Source organism: Oncorhynchus clarkii, chromosome 32 (genome assembly GCF_045791955.1).
Source record: "Oncorhynchus clarkii lewisi isolate Uvic-CL-2024 chromosome 32, UVic_Ocla_1.0, whole genome shotgun sequence".
NCBI lineage: Eukaryota > Metazoa > Chordata > Actinopteri > Salmoniformes > Salmonidae > Oncorhynchus > Oncorhynchus clarkii.
Window position 1 is genome coordinate 2,683,663 of NC_092178.1, and position 19,920 is coordinate 2,703,582.

The following is a 19,920-nucleotide window of genomic DNA, read 5'->3' on the forward strand; positions in this document are numbered from 1 at the left end:
CTGATGGGATGGTCCTGGGGCTGGTTGCTGATGGACTGGTCCTGGGCTGGATGCTGATGGGCTTGTCCTGGGGCTGGTTGCTGATGGGCTGGTCCTGGGGCTGGTTGCTGACGGGCTGGTCCTGGGGCTTGTCCTGGGGCTGGTCCTGGGGCTGGTTGCTGATGGGCTGGTTATTGACAGGCTGGTTGCTGATGGGCTGGTCTTGGGCTGGTTGCTGATGGGCTGGTCCTGGGGATGTCTGCTGATGGGCTGGTCCTGGGGATGGTTGGTGATTGGCTGGTCCTGATGATGGCTGCTCATGGGCTGGTCCTGGGGATGGCTGCAGATGGGATAGTCCCGGGGATGGCTGCTGATGGGCTGGTCCTGGGGATGGTTGCTGATGAGCTGGTCCTGGGGATGGTTGCTGATGGGCTTGTCCTGGGGATGGTTGCTGATGGGCTGGTCCTGGGGCTTGTCTTGGGGCTGGTCCTGGCGCTGGTTGCTGATGGGCTGGTTATTGACGGGCTGGTTGCTGACGGGCTGGTCCTTGGGCTGGTTCCTGATGGGCTGGTCCTGTGGCTGGTTGCTGATGGACGGGTCTTGGGGCTGGTTGCTGATTGGCTGGTTGCTGACGGGCTGGTCCTGGGGCTGGTTGCTGATGGACTGGTCCTGGGTTGGCTGCTGATGGGATGGTCCTGGGTTGGCTGCTGATGGGATGGTCCTGGGGCTGGTTGCTGATGGACTGGTCCTGGGCTGGATGCTGATGGGCTTGTCCTGGGGCTGGTTGCTGATGGGCTGGTCCTGGGGCTGGTTGCTGACGGGCTGATACTGGGGCTGGTTGCTGACGGGCTGGTCCTGGGGCTTGTCCTGGGGCTGGTCCTGGGGCTGGTTGCTGATGGGCTGGTTATTGATAGGCTGGTTGCTGATGGGCTTCGTCTTGGGCTGGTTGCTGATGGGCTGGTCCTGGGGATGGCTGCTGATGGGCTTTTCCTGGGGCTGGTTGCTGATGGACTGGTCCTGGGCTGGTTGTTGATGGGCTTGTCCTGGGGCTGATTGCTGATGGGCTGGTCCTGGGTCTGGTTGCTGACGGGCTGATCCTGAGGTTGGTTGCTGACGGGCTGGTCCTGGGGCTTGTCCTGAGGCTGGTTGCTGATGGGATGGTTATTGACGGGCTGGTTGCTGATGGGCTGGTCCTGGGGCCGGTTGCTGACTGGCTGGTCCTGGGGCTTGTCCTGGGGCTGGTCCTGGGGCTGGTTGCTGATGGGCTGGTTATTGACGGGCTGGTGGCTGATGGGCTGGTCCTGGGGCTGGTTGCTGATGAGCTAGTCCTGGGCTGGTTGCTGATGGGCTTGTCCTGGAGCTCTTTGCTTTTGGGCTTGTCCTGGGGATGGTTGCTGATGGGCTGGTCCTGGGGATGGCTGCTGATGGGCTGGTTCTGGGGATGGTTGATGATGGACTGGTCCTGGGGCAGGCTGCTGATGGGTTGGTCCTGGGTCTGGTTGCTGATGGGCTGGTCCTGGGGCTGGTTGCTGATGGGCTGGTCCTGGGTATGGCTGCTGATGGGCTTGTCCTGGGGATGGTTGCTGATGAGCTCAGCCTGGGCTGGTTGCTGATGGGCTGGTCCTGGGGATGGCTGCTGATGGGCTGGTCCTGGGGCTGGTTGCTGATGGGCTGGTCCTGGTGATGGCTGCTGATGGGCTGGTCATTGGGATGGTTGCTGATGAGCTGGTCCTGGGCTGGTTGCTGATGGGCTTGTCCTGGGGATGGTTGCTGATGGGCTTGTCCTGGGGATGGTTGCTGATGGGCTGGTCCTGGGGATGGCTGCTGATGGGCTGGTCCTGGGGATGGCTGCTGATGGGCTGGTCCTGGGGATGGTTGCTGATGGGCTGGTCCTGGGGATGGCTGCTGATGGGCTGGTCCTCGGGATGGTTGCTGATGAGCTGGTCCTGGGCTGGTTGCTGATGGGTTTGTCCTGGGGCTGGTTGCTGATTGGCTGGTTGCTGACGTGCTGGTCCTGGGGCTGGTTGCTGACGGGCTGGTCCTGGGGATGGTTGGTGATTGGCTGGTCCTGGGGATGGCTGCTGATGGGCTGGTCCTGGGGATGGCTGCTGATGGGCTGGTCCTGGGGATGGCTGCTAATGGGCTGGTCCTTGGGCTGGTTCCTGATGGGCTGATCCTGGGGCTGGTTGCTGATGGACTGGTCCTGGGCTCGTTGCTGATGGGCTTGTCCTGGGGCTGGTTGCTGATGGGCTGGTCCTGGGGCTGGTTGCTGACGGGCTGATCCTGAGGCTGGTTGCTGACGGGCTGGTCCTGGGGCTTGTCCTGGGGCTGGTCCTGGGGCTGGTTGCTGATGGGCTGGTTATTGACGGGCTGGTTGCTGATGGGCTGGTCCTGGGGCTGGATGCTGATGGGATGGTCCTGGGGCTGGTTGCTGATGGGCTTGTCCTGGGGCTGGTCCTGGGGCTGGTTGCTGATGGGCTGGTTATTGACGGGCTGGTTGCTGATGTGCTGGTCCTGGGGCTGGATGCTGATGGGATGGTCCTGGGGCTGGTTGCTGATGGGCTTGTCCTGGGGCAGGTTCTGGGGCTGGTTGCTGATGGGCTGGTCCTGGGGATGGTTGATGATGGGATGGTCCTGGGGCTGGTTGCTGATGGGCTGGTCCTCGGGCTGGTTGCTGATGGGCTGGTCCTGGGGATGGCTGCTGATTGGCTGGTCCTGGGGATGGTTGCTGATGAGCTAGTCCTGGGCTGGTTGCTGATGGGCTGGTTCTGGGGCCTGTTGCTGATGGGCTGGTCCTGGGGATGGTTGGTGATCGGCTGGTCCTGGGGATGGCTGCTGATGGGCTGGTCCTGGGGATGGCTGCTGATGGGCTGGTCCTGGGGATGGCTGCTAATGGGCTGGTCCTTGGGCTGGTTCCTGATGGGCTGATCCTGGGGCTGGTTGCTGATGGACTGGTCCTGGGCTCGTTGCTGATGGGCTTGTCCTGGGGCTGGTTGCTGATGGGCTGGTCCTGGGGCTGGTTGCTGACGGGCTGATCCTGAGGCTGGTTGCTGACGGGCTGGTCCTGGGGCTTGTCCTGGGGCTGGTCCTGGGGCTGGTTGCTGATGGGCTGGTTATTGACGGGCTGGTTGCTGATGGGCTGGTCCTGGGGCTGGTTGCTGATGGGATGGTCCTGGGGCTGGTTGCTGATGGGCTTGTCCTGGGGCTGGTTCTGGGGCTGGTTGCTGATGGGCTGGTTATTGACGGGCTGGTTGCTGATGTGCTGGTCCTGGGGCTGGATGCTGATGGGATGGTCCTGGGGCTAGTTGCTGATGGGCTGGTCCTGGGGCTGGTTGCTGACGGGCTGATCCTGAGGCTGGTTGCTGACGGGCTGGTCCTGGGGCTTGTCCTGGGGCTGGTCCTGGGGCTGGTTGCTGATGGGCTGGTTATTGACGGGCTGGTTGCTGATGTGCTGGTCCTGGGGCTGGATGCTGATGGGATGGTCCTGGGGCTGGTTGCTGATGGGCTGGTCCTCGGGCTGGTTGCTGATGGGCTGGTCCTGGGGATGGCTGCTGATTGGCTGGTCCTGGGGATGGTTGCTGATGAGCTAGTCCTGGGCTGGTTGCTGATGGGCTGGTTCTGGGGCCTGTTGCTGATGGGCTGGTCCTGGGGATGGTTGGTGATTGGCTGGTCCTGATGATGGCTGCTCATGGGCTGGTCCTGGGGATGGCTGCTGATGGGCTGGTCCCGGGGATGGCTGCTGATGGGCTGGTCCTGGGGATGGTTGCTGATGAGCTGGTCGTGGGGATGGTTGCTGATGGGCTGGTCCTGGGGCTGGTTGCTGATGGGCTGGTTATTGACGGGCTGGTTGCTGATGTGCTGGTCCTGGGGCTGGATGCTGATGGGATGGTCCTGGGGCTGGTTGCTGATGGGCTTGTCCTGGGGCAGGTTCTGGGGCTGGTTGCTGATGGGCTGGTCCTGGGGATGGTTGATGATGGGATGGTCCTGGGGCTGGTTGCTGATGGGCTGGTCCTCGGGCTGGTTGCTGATGGGCTGGTCCTGGGGATGGCTGCTGATTGGCTGGTCCTGGGGATGGTTGCTGATGAGCTAGTCCTGGGCTGGTTGTTGATGGGCTGGTTCTGGGGCCTGTTGCTGATGGGCTGGTCCTGGGGATGGTTAGTGATTGGCTGGTCCTGATGATGGCTGCTCATGGGCTGGTCCTGGGGATGGCTGCTGATGGGCTGGTCCCGGGGATGGCTGCTGATGGGCTGGTCCTGGGGATGGTTGCTGATGAGCTGGTCGTGGGGATGGTTGCTGATGGGCTTGTCCTGGGGCTGGTTGCTGACGGGCTGGTCCTGGGGCTTGTCCTGGGGCTGGTCCTGGGGCTGGTTGCTGATGGGCTGGTTATTGACGGGCTGGTTGCTGACGGGCTGGTCCTTGGGCTGGTTCCTGATGGGCTGGTCCTGTGGCTGGTTGCTGATGGACAGGTCCTGGGGCTGGTTGCTGATTGGCTGGTTGCTGACGGGCTGGTCCTGGGGCTGGTTGCTGATGGACTGGTCCTGGGTTGGCTGCTGATGGGCTGGTCCTGGGGATGGTTGCTGATGAGCTGGTCCTGGGCTGGATGCTGATGGGCTTGTCCTGGGGCTGGTCCTGGGGCTGGTTCCTGATGGGCTGGTCCTTGGGCTGGTTCCTGATGGGCTGGTCCTTGGGCTGGTTCCTGATGGGCTGGTCCTTGGGCTGGTTGCTGATGAACTGGTCCTTGGGCTGGTTGCTGATGAACTGGTCCTGGGGCAGGCTGCTGATGGACTGGTTGTTGACGGGCTGGTCCTGGGGCTGGTTGCTGATAGGCTGGTCCTGGGGATGTCTGCTGTTGGACTGGTCCTGGGGATGGTTGCTGATGAGCTGGTCCTGGGCTGGTTCCTGATGGGCTGGTCCTGTGGCTGGTTGCTGATGGACTGGTCCTGGGTTGGCTGCTGATGGGCTGGTCCTGGGGATGGTTGCTGATGAAATGGTCCTGGGCTGGATGCTGATGGGCTTGTCCTGGGGCTGGTCCTGGGGCTGGTTCCTGATGGGCTGGTCCTGGGCTGGTTCCTGATGGGCTGGTCCTGTGGCTGGTTGCTGATGGACAGGTCCTGGGGCTGGTTGCTGATTGGCTGGTTGCTGACGGGCTGGTCCTGGGGCTGGTTGCTGATGGGCTGGTCCTGGGGCTGGTTGCTGATGGACTGGTCCTGGGTTGGCTGCTGATGGGCTGGTCCTGGGGATGGTTGCTGATGAAATGGTCCTGGGCTGGATGCTGATGGGCTTGTCCTGGGGCTGGTCCTGGGGCTGGTTCCTGATGGGCTGGTCCTTGGGCTGGTTCCTGATGGGCTGGTCCTGGGGCTGGTTGCTGATTGGCTGGTTGCTGACGGGCTGGTCCTGGGGCTGGTTGCTGATGAGCTGGTCCTGGGCTGGTTGCTGATGGGCTTGTCCTGGGACTGGTTGCTGACGGGCTGGTTGCGGACCGACTGGTACTGGGGCTGGCTGCTGATGGGCTGGTCCTGGGGCTGGTCCTGGGGCTTGTTCCTGATGGGCTGGTCCTGGGGGTGGTTGCTGATGAACTGGTCCTGGGGCAGGCTGCTGATGGGATGGGCCTGGGGCTGGTCCTGGGGCTGGTTGCTGACGGGCTGGTCCTGGGGCTGGTTCCTGTTGGACTGGTCCTGGGGCTTGTCCTGGGGCTGGTCCTGGGGCTGGTTGCTGATGGGCTGGTTATTGACGGGCTGGTTGCTGACGGGCTGGTCCTTGGGCTGGTTGCTGACGGACGAGTCCTGGGGCTGGCTGCTGATGGGATGGTCCTGGGGCTGGTCCTGGGGCTGTTTCCTGATGGGCTGGTCCTGGGGCTGGTTGCTGACGGGCTGGTCCTGGGGCTGGCTGCTGATGGGCTGGTCCTGGGGCTTGTCCTGGGGCTGGTCCTGGGGCTGGTTGCTGATGGGCTGGTTATTGACGGGCTGGTTGCTGATGGGCTGGTCCTGGGGCTGGTTGCTGATGGGATGGTCCTGGGGCTGGTTGCTGATGGGCTTGTCCTGGGGCTGGTCCTGGGGCTGGTTGCTGATGGGCTGGTTATTGACGGGCTGGTTGCTGATGTGCTGGTCCTGGGGCTGGATGCTGATGGGATGGTCCTGGGGCTGGTTGCTGATGGGCTTGTCCTGGGGCAGGTTCTGGGGCTGGTTGCTGATGGGCTGGTCCTGGGGATGGTTGATGATGGGATGGTCCTGGGGCTGGTTGCTGATGGGCTGGTCCTCGGGCTGGTTGCTGATGGGCTGTTCCTGGGGATGGCTGCTGATTGGCTGGTCCTGGGGATGGTTGCTGATGAGCTAGTCCTGGGCTGGTTGCTGATGGGCTGGTTCTGGGGCCTGTTGCTGATGGGCTGGTCCTGGGGATGGTTGGTGATTGGCTGGTCCTGATGATGGCTGCTCATGGGCTGGTCCTGGGGATGGCTGCTGATGGGCTGGTCCCGGGGATGGCTGCTGATGGGCTGGTCCTGGGGATGGTTGCTGATGAGCTGGTCGTGGGGATGGTTGCTGATGGGCTGGTCCTGGGGCTGGTTGCTGATGGGCTGGTTATTGACGGGCTGGTTGCTGATGTGCTGGTCCTGGGGCTGGATGCTGATGGGATGGTCCTGGGGCTGGTTGCTGATGGGCTTGTCCTGGGGCAGGTTCTGGGGCTGGTTGCTGATGGGCTGGTCCTGGGGATGGTTGATGATGGGATGGTCCTGGGGCTGGTTGCTGATGGGCTGGTCCTCGGGCTGGTTGCTGATGGGCTGGTCCTGGGGATGGCTGCTGATTGGCTGGTCCTGGGGATGGTTGCTGATGAGCTAGTCCTGGGCTGGTTGCTGATGGGCTGGTTCTGGGGCCTGTTGCTGATGGGCTGGTCCTGGGGATGGCTGCTGATGGGCTGGTCCCGGGGATGGCTGCTGATGGGCTGGTCCTGGGGATGGTTGCTGATGAGCTGGTCGTGGGGATGGTTGCTGATGGGCTTGTCCTGGGGCTGGTTGCTGACGGGCTGGTCCTGGGGCTTGTCCTGGGGCTGGTCCTGGGGCTGGTTGCTGATGGGCTGGTTATTGACGGGCTGGTTGCTGACGGGCTGGTCCTTGGGCTGGTTCCTGATGGGATGGTCCTGTGGCTGGTTGCTGATGGACAGGTCCTGGGGCTGGTTGCTGATTGGCTGGTTGCTGACGGGCTGGTCCTGGGGCTGGTTGCTGATGGACTGGTCCTGGGTTGGCTGCTGATGGGCTGGTCCTGGGGATGGTTGCTGATGAGCTGGTCCTGGGCTGGATGCTGATGGGCTTGTCCTGGGGCTGGTCCTGGGGCTGGTTCCTGATGGGCTGGTCCTTGGGCTGGTTCCTGATGGGCTGGTCCTTGGGCTGGTTCCTGATGGGCTGGTCCTTGGGCTGGTTGCTGATGAACTGGTCCTGGGGCAGGCTGCTGATGGACTGGTTGTTGACGGGCTGGTCCTGGGGCTGGTTGCTGATAGGCTGGTCCTGGGGATGTCTGCTGTTGGACTGGTCCTGGGGATGGTTGCTGATGAGCTGGTCCTGGGCTGGTTCCTGATGGGCTGGTCCTGTGGCTGGTTGCTGATGGACAGGTCCTGGGGCTGGTTGCTGATTGGCTGGTTGCTGACGGGCTGGTCCTGGGGCTGGTTGCTGATGGGCTGGTCCTGGGGCTGGTTGCTGATGGACTGGTCCTGGGTTGGCTGCTGATGGGCTGGTCCTGGGGATGGTTGCTGATGAGCTGGTCCTGGGCTGGATGCTGATGGGCTTGTCCTGGGGCTGGTCCTGGGGCTGGTTCCTGATGGGCTGGTCCTTGGGCTGGTTCCTGATGGGCTGGTCCTGGGGCTGGTTGCTGATTGGCTGGTTGCTGACGGGCTGGTCCTGGGGCTGGTTGCTGATGAGCTGGTCCTGGGCTGGTTGCTGATGGGCTTGTCCTGGGACTGGTTGCTGACGGGCTGGTTGCGGACCGACTGGTACTGGGGCTGGCTGCTGATGGGCTGGTCCGGGGACTGGTCCTGGGGCTTGTTCCTGATGGGCTGGTCCTGGGGGTGGTTGCTGATGAACTGGTCCTGGGGCAGGCTGCTGATGGGATGGGCCTGGGGCTGGTCCTGGGGCTGGTTGCTGACGGGCTGGTCCTGGGGCTGGTTCCTGTTGGACTGGTCCTGGGGCTTGTCCTGGGGCTGGTCCTGGGGCTGGTTGCTGATGGGCTGGTTATTGACGGGCTGGTTGCTGACGGGCTGGTCCTTGGGCTGGTTGCTGACGGACGAGTCCTGGGGCTGGCTGCTGATGGGATGGTCCTGGGGCTGGTCCTGGGGCTGTTTCCTGATGGGCTGGTCCTGGGGCTGGTTGCTGACGGGCTGGTCCTGGGGCTGGCTGCTGATGGGCTGGTCCTGGGGCTGGTCCTGCTGATGGCTGCTGATGGGCAGGTCCTGGGGATGGCTGCTGATGGGCAGGTCCTGGGGATGGCTGCTGATGGGCTGGTCCTGGGGATGGCTGCTGATGGGCTGGTCCTTGGGATGGTTGCTGATGAGCTGGTCCTGGGCTGGTTGCTGATGGGCTTGTCCTGTGGATGTTTGCTGATGGGCTGGTCCTGGGGCTGGTCCTGGGGCTGGTCCTTGGGCTGGTTCCTGATGGGCTGGTCCTGGGGCTGGTTGCTGGCGGGCTGGTCCTGGGGCTGGTCCTGGGGCTTGTTCCTGATGGGCTGGTCCTGGGGGTGGTTGCTGATGAACTGGTCCTGGGGCAGGCTGCTGATGGGATGGGCCTGGGGCTGGTCCTGGGGCTGGTTGCTGACGGGCTGGTCCTGGGGCTGGTTCCTGTTGGACTGGTCCTGGGGCTGGCTGCTGATGGGCTGGTCCTGGGGCTGGTTGCTGATGGGCTTGTCCTGGGGCTGGTTGCTGACGGGCTGGTTGCTGACGGACTGGTCCTGGGGCTGGTTGCTGATGGGCTTGTCCTGGGGCTGGTTGCTGATGGGCTTGTCCTGGGGCTGGTCCTGGGGCTGGTTGCTGATGGGCTGGTTATTGACGGGCTGGTTGCTGATGTGCTGGTCCTGGGGCTGGATGCTGATGGGATGGTCCTGGGGCTGGTTGCTGATGGGCTGGTCCTCGGGCTGGTTGCTGATGGGCTGGTCCTGGGGATGGCTGCTGATTGGCTGGTCCTGGGGATGGTTGCTGATGAGCTAGTCCTGGGCTGGTTGCTGATGGGCTGGTTCTGGGGCCTGTTGCTGATGGGCTGGTCCTGGGGATGGTTGGTGATTGGCTGGTCCTGATGATGGCTGCTCATGGGCTGGTCCTGGGGATGGCTGCTGATGGGCTGGTCCCGGGGATGGCTGCTGATGGGCTGGTCCTGGGGATGGTTGCTGATGAGCTGGTCGTGGGGCTGGTTGCTGATGGGCTTGTCCTGGGGCTGGTCCTGGTTGCTGATGGGCTGGTCCTGGGGCTGGTTGCTGATGGGCTGGTTATTGACGGGCTGGTTGCTGATGTGCTGGTCCTGGGGCTGGATGCTGATGGGATGGTCCTGGGGCTGGTTGCTGATGGGCTTGTCCTGGGGCAGGTTCTGGGGCTGGTTGCTGATGGGCTGGTCCTGGGGATGGTTGATGATGGGATGGTCCTGGGGCTGGTTGCTGATGGGCTGGTCCTCGGGCTGGTTGCTGATGGGCTGGTCCTGGGGATGGCTGCTGATTGGCTGGTCCTGGGGATGGTTGCTGATGAGCTAGTCCTGGGCTGGTTGCTGATGGGCTGGTTCTGGGGCCTGTTGCTGATGGGCTGGTCCTGGGGATGGCTGCTGATGGGCTGGTCCCGGGGATGGCTGCTGATGGGCTGGTCCTGGGGATGGTTGCTGATGAGCTGGTCGTGGGGATGGTTGCTGATGGGCTTGTCCTGGGGCTGGTTGCTGACGGGCTGGTCCTGGGGCTTGTCCTGGGGCTGGTCCTGGGGCTGGTTGCTGATGGGCTGGTTATTGACGGGCTGGTTGCTGACGGGCTGGTCCTTGGGCTGGTTCCTGATGGGCTGGTCCTGTGGCTGGTTGCTGATGGACAGGTCCTGGGGCTGGTTGCTGATTGGCTGGTTGCTGACGGGCTGGTCCTGGGGCTGGTTGCTGATGGACTGGTCCTGGGTTGGCTGCTGATGGGCTGGTCCTGGGGATGGTTGCTGATGAGCTGGTCCTGGGCTGGATGCTGATGGGCTTGTCCTGGGGCTGGTCCTGGGGCTGGTTCCTGATGGGCTGGTCCTTGGGCTGGTTCCTGATGGGCTGGTCCTTGGGCTGGTTCCTGATGGGCTGGTCCTTGGGCTGGTTGCTGATGAACTGGTCCTGGGGCAGGCTGCTGATGGACTGGTTGTTGACGGGCTGGTCCTGGGGCTGGTTGCTGATAGGCTGGTCCTGGGGATGTCTGCTGTTGGACTGGTCCTGGGGATGGTTGCTGATGAGCTGGTCCTGGGCTGGTTCCTGATGGGCTGGTCCTGTGGCTGGTTGCTGATGGACAGGTCCTGGGGCTGGTTGCTGATTGGCTGGTTGCTGACGGGCTGGTCCTGGGGCTGGTTGCTGATGGGCTGGTCCTGGGGCTGGTTGCTGATGGACTGGTCCTGGGTTGGCTGCTGATGGGCTGGTCCTGGGGATGGTTGCTGATGAGCTGGTCCTGGGCTGGATGCTGATGGGCTTGTCCTGGGGCTGGTCCTGGGGCTGGTTCCTGATGGGCTGGTCCTTGGGCTGGTTCCTGATGGGCTGGTCCTGGGGCTGGTTGCTGATTGGCTGGTTGCTGACGGGCTGGTCCTGGGGCTGGTTGCTGATGAGCTGGTCCTGGGCTGGTTGCTGATGGGCTTGTCCTGGGACTGGTTGCTGACGGGCTGGTTGCGGACCGACTGGTACTGGGGCTGGCTGCTGATGGGCTGGTCCTGGGACTGGTCCTGGGGCTTGTTCCTGATGGGCTGGTCCTGGGGGTGGTTGCTGATGAACTGGTCCTGGGGCAGGCTGCTGATGGGATGGGCCTGGGGCTGGTCCTGGGGCTGGTTGCTGACGGGCTGGTCCTGGGGCTGGTTCCTGTTGGACTGGTCCTGGGGCTTGTCCTGGGGCTGGTCCTGGGGCTGGTTGCTGATGGGCTGGTTATTGACGGGCTGGTTGCTGACGGGCTGGTCCTTGGGCTGGTTGCTGACGGATGAGTCCTGGGGCTGGCTGCTGATGGGATGGTCCTGGGGCTGGTCCTGGGGCTGTTTCCTGATGGGCTGGTCCTGGGGCTGGTTGCTGACGGGCTGGTCCTGGGGCTGGCTGCTGATGGGCTGGTCCTGGGGCTGGTCCTGCTGATGGCTGCTGATGGGCAGGTCCTGGGGATGGCTGCTGATGGGCAGGTCCTGGGGATGGCTGCTGATGGGCTGGTCCTGGGGATGGCTGCTGATGGGCTGGTCCTGGGGCTGGTCCTGCTGATGGCTGCTGATGGGCAGGTCCTGGGGATGGCTGCTGATGGGCAGGTCCTGGGGATGGCTGCTGATGGGCTGGTCCTGGGGATGGCTGCTGATGGGCTGGTCCTTGGGATGGTTGCTGATGAGCTGGTCCTGGGCTGGTTGCTGATGGGCTTGTCCTGTGGATGTTTGCTGATGGGCTGGTCCTGGGGCTGGTCCTGGGGCTGGTCCTTGGGCTGGTTCCTGATGGGCTGGTCCTGGGGCTGGTTGCTGGCGGGCTGGTCCTGGGGCTGGTCCTGGGGCTTGTTCCTGATGGGCTGGTCCTGGGGGTGGTTGCTGATGAACTGGTCCTGGGGCAGGCTGCTGATGGGATGGGCCTGGGGCTGGTCCTGGGGCTGGTTGCTGACGGGCTGGTCCTGGGGCTGGTTCCTGTTGGACTGGTCCTGGGGCTGGCTGCTGATGGGCTGGTCCTGGGGCTGGTTGCTGATGGGCTTGTCCTGGGGCTGGTTGCTGACGGGCTGGTTGCTGACGGACTGGTCCTGGGGCTGGTTGCTGATGGGCTTGTCCTGGGGCTGGTTGCTGATGGGCTTGTCCTGGGGCTGGTCCTGGGGCTGGTTGCTGATGGGCTGGTTATTGACGGGCTGGTTGCTGATGTGCTGGTCCTGGGGCTGGATGCTGATGGGATGGTCCTGGGGCTGGTTGCTGATGGGCTGGTCCTCGGGCTGGTTGCTGATGGGCTGGTTCTGGGGCCTGTTGCTGATGGGCTGGTCCTGGGGATGGTTGGTGATTGGCTGGTCCTGATGATGGCTGCTCATGGGCTGGTCCTGGGGATGGCTGCTGATGGGCTGGTCCCGGGGATGGCTGCTGATGGGCTGGTCCTGGGGATGGTTGCTGATGAGCTGGTCGTGGGGCTGGTTGCTGATGGGCTTGTCCTGGGGCTGGTCCTGGTTGCTGATGGGGTGGTCCTGGGGCTGGTTGCTGATGGGCTGGTTATTGACGGGCTGGTTGCTGATGTGCTGGTCCTGGGGCTGGATGCTGATGGGATGGTCCTGGGGCTGGTTGCTGATGGGCTTGTCCTGGGGCAGGTTCTGGGGCTGGTTGCTGATGGGCTGGTCCTGGGGATGGTTGATGATGGGATGGTCCTGGGGCTGGTTGCTGATGGGCTGGTCCTCGGGCTGGATGCTGATGGGCTGGTCCTGGGGATGGCTGCTGATTGGCTGGTCCTGGGGATGGTTGCTGATGAGCTAGTCCTGGGCTGGTTGCTGATGGGCTGGTTCTGGGGCCTGTTGCTGATGGGCTGGTCCTGGGGATGGCTGCTGATGGGCTGGTCCCGGGGATGGCTGCTGATGGGCTGGTCCTGGGGATGGTTGCTGATGAGCTGGTCGTGGGGATGGTTGCTGATGGGCTTGTCCTGGGGCTGGTTGCTGACGGGCTGGTCCTGGGGCTTGTCCTGGGGCTGGTCCTGGGGCTGGTTGCTGATGGGCTGGTTATTGACGGGCTGGTTGCTGACGGGCTGGTCCTTGGGCTGGTTCCTGATGGGCTGGTCCTGTGGCTGGTTGCTGATGGACAGGTCCTGGGGCTGGTTGCTGATTGGCTGGTTGCTGACGGGCTGGTCCTGGGGCTGGTTGCTGATGGACTGGTCCTGGGTTGGCTGCTGATGGGCTGGTCCTGGGGATGGTTGCTGATGAGCTGGTCCTGGGCTGGATGCTGATGGGCTTGTCCTGGGGCTGGTCCTGGGGCTGGTTCCTGATGGGCTGGTCCTTGGGCTGGTTCCTGATGGGCTGGTCCTTGGGCTGGTTCCTGATGGGCTGGTCCTTGGGCTGGTTGCTGATGAACTGGTCCTGGGGCAGGCTGCTGATGGACTGGTTGTTGACGGGCTGGTCCTGGGGCTGGTTGCTGATAGGCTGGTCCTGGGGATGTCTGCTGTTGGACTGGTCCTGGGGATGGTTGCTGATGAGCTGGTCCTGGGCTGGTTCCTGATGGGCTGGTCCTGTGGCTGGTTGCTGATGGACAGGTCCTGGGGCTGGTTGCTGATTGGCTGGTTGCTGACGGGCTGGTCCTGGGGCTGGTTGCTGATGGGCTGGTCCTGGGGCTGGTTGCTGATGGACTGGTCCTGGGTTGGCTGCTGATGGGCTGGTCCTGGGGATGGTTGCTGATGAGCTGGTCCTGGGCTGGATGCTGATGGGCTTGTCCTGGGGCTGGTCCTGGGGCTGGTTCCTGATGGGCTGGTCCTTGGGCTGGTTCCTGATGGGCTGGTCCTGGGGCTGGTTGCTGATTGGCTGGTTGCTGACGGGCTGGTCCTGGGGCTGGTTGCTGATGAGCTGGTCCTGGGCTGGTTGCTGATGGGCTTGTCCTGGGACTGGTTGCTGACGGGCTGGTTGCGGACCGACTGGTACTGGGGCTGGCTGCTGATGGGCTGGTCCTGGGACTGGTCCTGGGGCTTGTTCCTGATGGGCTGGTCCTGGGGCTGGTTCCTGTTGGACTGGTCCTGGGGCTTGTCCTGGGGCTGGTCCTGGGGCTGGTTGCTGATGGGCTGGTTATTGACGGGCTGGTTGCTGACGGGCTGGTCCTTGGGCTGGTTGCTGACGGACGAGTCCTGGGGCTGGCTGCTGATGGGATGGTCCTGGGGCTGGTCCTGGGGCTGTTTCCTGATGGGCTGGTCCTGGGGCTGGTTGCTGACGGGCTGGTCCTGGGGCTGGCTGCTGATGGGCTGGTCCTGGGGCTGGTCCTGCTGATGGCTGCTGATGGGCAGGTCCTGGGGATGGCTGCTGATGGGCAGGTCCTGGGGATGGCTGCTGATGGGCTGGTCCTGGGGATGGCTGCTGATGGGCTGGTCCTTGGGATGGTTGCTGATGAGCTGGTCCTGGGCTGGTTGCTGATGGGCTTGTCCTGTGGATGTTTGCTGATGGGCTGGTCCTGGGGCTGGTCCTGGGGCTGGTCCTTGGGCTGGTTCCTGATGGGCTGGTCCTGGGGCTGGTTGCTGGCGGGCTGGTCCTGGGGCTGGTCCTGGGGCTTGTTCCTGATGGGCTGGTCCTGGGGGTGGTTGCTGATGAACTGGTCCTGGGGCAGGCTGCTGATGGGATGGGCCTGGGGCTGGTCCTGGGGCTGGTTGCTGACGGGCTGGTCCTGGGGCTGGTTCCTGTTGGCTGGTTGCTGACGGGCTGGTCCTGGGGCTGGTTCCTGATGGGCTGGTCCTGGGGCTGGTTGCTGATGGGCTTGTCCTGGGGCTGGTTGCTGACGGGCTGGTTGCTGACGGACTGGTCCTGGGGCTGGTTGCTGATGGGCTTGTCCTGGGGCTGGTTGCTGATGGGCTTGTCCTGGGGCTGGTTGCTGTTGGACTGGTCCTGGGGCTGGCTGATGATGGGCTGGTCCTGGGGCTGGTCCTGGGGCTTGTTCCTGATGGGCTGGTTCTTGGGCTGGTTGCTGATGGGCTGGTCCTGGGGCTGGTTGCTGACGGGCTGGTTCCTGTTGGGATGGTCCTGGGGCTGGCTGCTGATGGGCTGGTCCTGGGGCTGGCTGCTGATGGGCTGGTCCTGGGGCTGGTCCTGGGGCTTGTTCCTGATGGGCTGGTCCTGGGCCTGGTTGCTGATGAACTGGTCCTGGGGCAGGATGCTGATGGACTGGTTGTTGACGGGCTGGTCCTGGGGCTGGTTGCTGATAGGCTGGTCCTGGGGATGTCTGCTGTTGGACTGGTCCTGGGGATGGTTGCTGATGAGCAGGTCCTGGGCTGGTTGCTGATGGGCTTGTCCTGGGGCTGGTTGCTGATTGGCTGGTTGCTGACGGGCTGGTCCTGGGGCTGGTTGCTGATGAGCTGGTCCTGGGCTGGTTGCTGATGAGCTGGTCCTGGGGCTGGTTGCTGATGGGCTGGTCCTGGGTCTGGTTGCTGACGGGCTGATCCTGGGTCCTGGGGCTGGTTGCTGATGGGCTTGTCCTGGGGCTGGTTGCTGATTGGCTGGTTGCTGACGGGCTGGTCCTGGGGCTGGTTGCTGATGAGCTGGTCCTGGGCTGGTTGCTGATGAGCTGGTCCTGGGGCTGGTTGCTGATGGGCTGGTCCTGGGTCTGGTTGCTGACGGGCTGATCCTGGGTCCTGGGGCTGGTTGCTGATGGGCTGGTCCTGGGTCTGGTTGCTGACGGGCTGATCCTGGGGCTGGTTGCTGACGGGCTGATCCTGGGGCTGGTTGCTGACGGGCTGGTCCTGGGGCTTGTCCTGGGGCTGGTCCTGGGGCTGGTTGCTGATATGCTGGTCCTGGGGATGGTTGTTGATGGGCTGGTCCTGGGGTTGGTTGCTGACGGGCTGATACTGTGGCTGGTTGCTGACGGGCTGATCCTGGGGCTGGTTGCTGACGGGCTGGTCCTGGGGCTTGTCCTGGGGCTGGTCCTGGGGCTGGTTGCTGATATGCTGGTCCTGGGGCTGGTTGCTGATGGGCTGGTCCTGGGTCTGGTTGCTGACGGGCTGATCCTGGGTCCTGGGGCTGGTTGCTGATGGGCTTGTCCTGGGGCTGGTTGCTGATTGGCTGGTTGCTGACGGGCTGGTCCTGGGGCTGGTTGCTGATGAGCTGGTCCTGGGCTGGTTGCTGATGAGCTGGTCCTGGGGCTGGTTGCTGATGGGCTGGTCCTGGGTCTGGTTGCTGACGGGCTGATCCTGGGTCCTGGGGCTGGTTGCTGATGGGCTGGTCCTGGGTCTGGTTGCTGACGGGCTGATCCTGGGGCTGGTTGCTGACGGGCTGATCCTGGGGCTGGTTGCTGACGGGCTGGTCCTGGGGCTTGTCCTGGGGCTGGTCCTGGGGCTGGTTGCTGATATGCTGGTCCTGGGGATGGTTGTTGATGGGCTGGTCCTGGGGTTGGTTGCTGACGGGCTGATACTGTGGCTGGTTGCTGACGGGCTAATCCTGGGGCTGGTTGCTGACGGGCTGGTCCTGGGGCTTGTCCTGGGGCTGGTCCTGGGGCTGGTTGCTGATGTGCTGGTCCTGGGGTTGGTTGTTGATGGGCTGGTCCTGGGGATGGTTGCTGATGGGCTGGTGCTGGGGATGGTTGCTGATGAGCTGGTCCTGGGGCTGGTTGCTGACGGGCTGGTCCTGGGGCTTGTCCTGGGGCTGGTCCTGGGGCTGGTTGCTGATATGCTGGTCCTGGGGATGGTTGTTGATGGGCTGGTCCTGGGGTTGGTTGCTGACGGGCTGATACTGTGGCTGGTTGCTAACGGGCTAATCCTGGGGCTGGTTGCTGATGGGCTGGTCCTGGGGCTGGTTGCTGACGCGCTAATCCTGGGGCTGGTTGCTGACGGGCTGGTCCTGGGGCTTGTCCTGGGGCTGGTCCTGGGGCTGGTTGCTGATGTGCTGGTCCTGGGGTTGGTTGTTGATGGGCTGGTCCTGGGGATGGTTGCTGATGGGCTGGTGCTGGGGATGGTTGCTGATGAGCTGGTCCTGGGGCTGGTTGCTGATGGGCTGTTCCTGGGGATGGTTGCTGATGAGCTGGTCCTGGGGCTGGTTGCTGACGGGCTGGTCCTGGTCCTGGGGATGGTTGCTGATGAGCTGATCCTGGGGCTGGTTGCTGACGGGCTGGTCCTGGGGCTTGTTGCTGATATGCTGGTCCTGGGGATGGTTGTTGATGGGCTGGTCCTGGGGTTGGTTGCTGACGGGCTGGTCCTGGGGTTGGTTGCTGACGGGCTGATCCTGGGGCTGGTTGCTGACGGGCTGATCCTGGGGCTGGTTGCTGACGGACTGTCCTGGGGCTTGTCCTGGGGCTGGTCCTGGGGCTGGTTGCTGATGGGCAGGTTGCTGACGGGCTGGTTGCTGATGGTCTGGTCCTGGGGCTGGTTGCTGATGTGCTGGGCCTGGGGATGGTTGTTGATGGGCTGGTCCTGGGGATGGTTGCTGATGAGCTGGACCTGGGGCTGGTTGCTGATGGGCTGGTCCTGGGGCTGGTTGCTGACGGGCTGATCCTGGGGCTGGTTGCTGATGTGCTGGGCCTGGGGATGGTTGTTGATGGGCTGGTCCTGGGGATGGTTGCTGATGAGCTGGTCCTGGGGCTGGTTGCTGATGGGCTGGTCCTGGGGCTGGTTGCTGACGGGCTGATCCTGGGGCTGGTTGCTGATGGGCAGGTTGCTGACGGGCTGGTTGCTGATGGTCTGGTCCTGGGGCTGGTTGCTGATGTGCTGGGCCTGGGGATGATTGTTGATGGGCTGGTGCTGGGGATGGTTGCTTATGAGCTGGTCCTGGGGCTGGTTGCTGATGGGCTGGTCCTGGGGCTGGCTGCTGATGGGCTGGTCCTGGGGCTGGTTTCTGACGGGCTGGTCCTGGGGCTGGTTGCTGATGGGCAGGTTGCTGACGGGCTGGTTGCTGATGGTCTGGTCCTGGGGCTGGTTGCTGACCGGCTGATCCTGGGGCTTGTCCTGGGGCTGGTCCTGGGGCTGGTTGCTGATGTGCTGGTCCTGGGGTTGGTTGTTGATGGGCTGGTCCTGGGGATGGTTGCTGATGGGCTGGTGCTGGGGCTGGTTGCTGATGAGCTGGTCCTGGGGCTGGTTGCTGATGGGCTGTTCCTGGGGATGGTTGCTGATGAGCTGGTCCTGGGGCTGGTTGCTGATGGGCTGGTCCTGGGGCTGGCTGCTGATGGGCTGGTCCTGGGGCTGGTTTCTGACGGGCTGGTCCTGGGGCTGGTTGCTGATGGGCAGGTTGCTGACGGGCTGGTTGCTGATGGGCTGGTCCTGGGGCTGGTTGCTGACCGGCTGATCCTGGGGCTGGTTGCTGATGAGCTGGTCCTGGGGCTGGTTGCTGACGGGCTGGTCCTGGTCCTGGGGATGGTTGCTGATGAGCTGATCCTGGGGCTGGTTGCTGACGGGCTGGTCCTGGGGCTTGTTGCTGATATGCTGGTCCTGGGGATGGTTGTTGATGGGCTGGTCCTGGGGTTGGTTGCTGACGGGCTGGTCCTGGGGTTGGTTGCTGACGGGCTGATCCTGGGGCTGGTTGCTGACGGGCTGATCCTGGGGCTGGTTGCTGACGGACTGTCCTGGGGCTTGTCCTGGGGCTGGTCCTGTGGCTGGTTGCTGATGGGCAGGTTGCTGACGGGCTGGTTGCTGATGGTCTGGTCCTGGGGCTGGTTGCTGATGTGCTGGGCCTGGGGATGGTTGTTGATGGGCTGGTCCTGGGGATGGTTGCTGATGAGCTGGACCTGGGGCTGGTTGCTGATGGGCTGGTCCTGGGGCTGGTTGCTGACGGGCTGATCCTGGGGCTGGTTGCTGATGGGCAGGTTGGCTGGTTGCTGATGGGCAGGTTGCTGACGGGCTGGTTGCTGATGGTCTGGTCCTGGGGCTGGTTGCTGATGTGCTGGGCCTGGGGATGGTTGTTGATGGGCTGGTCCTGGGGATGGTTGCTGATGAGCTGGTCCTGGGGCTGGTTGCTGATGGGCTGGTCCTGGGGCTGGTTGCTGACGGGCTGGTCCTGGTCCTGGGGATGGTTGCTGATGAGCTGATCCTGGGGCTGGTTGCTGACGGGCTGGTCCTGGGGCTTGTTGCTGATATGCTGGTCCTGGGGATGGTTGCTGATGAGCTGGTCCTGGGCTGGTTGCTGATGGGCTGGTCCTGGGGCTGGTTGCTGATGGGCTGGTCCTGGGGCTGGTTGCTGATGGGCTGGTCCTGGGGCTGGTTGCTGACGGGCTGGTCCTGGGGCTGGTTGCTGACGGGCTGGTCCTGGGGCTTGTCCTGGGGCTGGTCCTGGGGCTGGTCCTGGGGCTGGTCCTGGGGATGGTTGCTGATGGGCTGTTCCTGGGGATGGCTGCTGATGGGCTGGTCCTGGGGATGGTTGCTGATAAGCTTGTCCTGGGCTGGTTGCTGATGGGCTGGTCCTGGGGCTTGTCCTGGGGCTGGTCCTAGGGCTGGTTGCTGATGGACTGGTCCTGGGGCGGGTTGCTTATGGGCTGGTTTTTGACGGGCTGGTTGCTGACGGGCTGGTCCTTGGGATGCCTGCTGATGGGCTGGTCCTGGGGATGGTTGCTGATGAGCTGGTCCTGGGCTGGTTGCTGATGGGCTTGTCCTGGGGATGGTTGCTGATGGGCTGGTCCTGGGGATGGCTGCTGATGGGCTGGTCCTGGGGATGGTTGCTGATGAGCTGGTCCTGGGCTGGTTGGTGATCGGCTTGTCCTGGGGATGGATCCTGATGGATTGTTCCTGGGGCTGGTTGCTGATGTGCTGGTCCTGGGGATGGTTGCTGATTGGCTGGTCCTGGGGCTGGTTGCTGATTGGCTGGTTCTGGGGCTGGTTGCTGACGGGCTGGTCCTGGGGCTGGATCCTGATGGATTGTTCCTGGGGCTGGTTGCTGATGTGCTGGTCCTGGGGATGGTTGTTGATGGTCTGGTCCTGGGGATGGTTGCTGATGGGCTGGTCCTGGGGCTGGTTGCTGATGGGCTGGTCCTGGGGATGGTTGCTGATGAGCTGGTCCTGGGCTGGTTGCTGATGGGCTGGTCCTGGGGCTGGTTGCTGATGGGCTGGTCCTGGGGCTGGTTGCTGATGGGCTGGTCCTGGGGCTGGTTGCTGACGGGCTGGTCCTGAGGCTGGTTGCT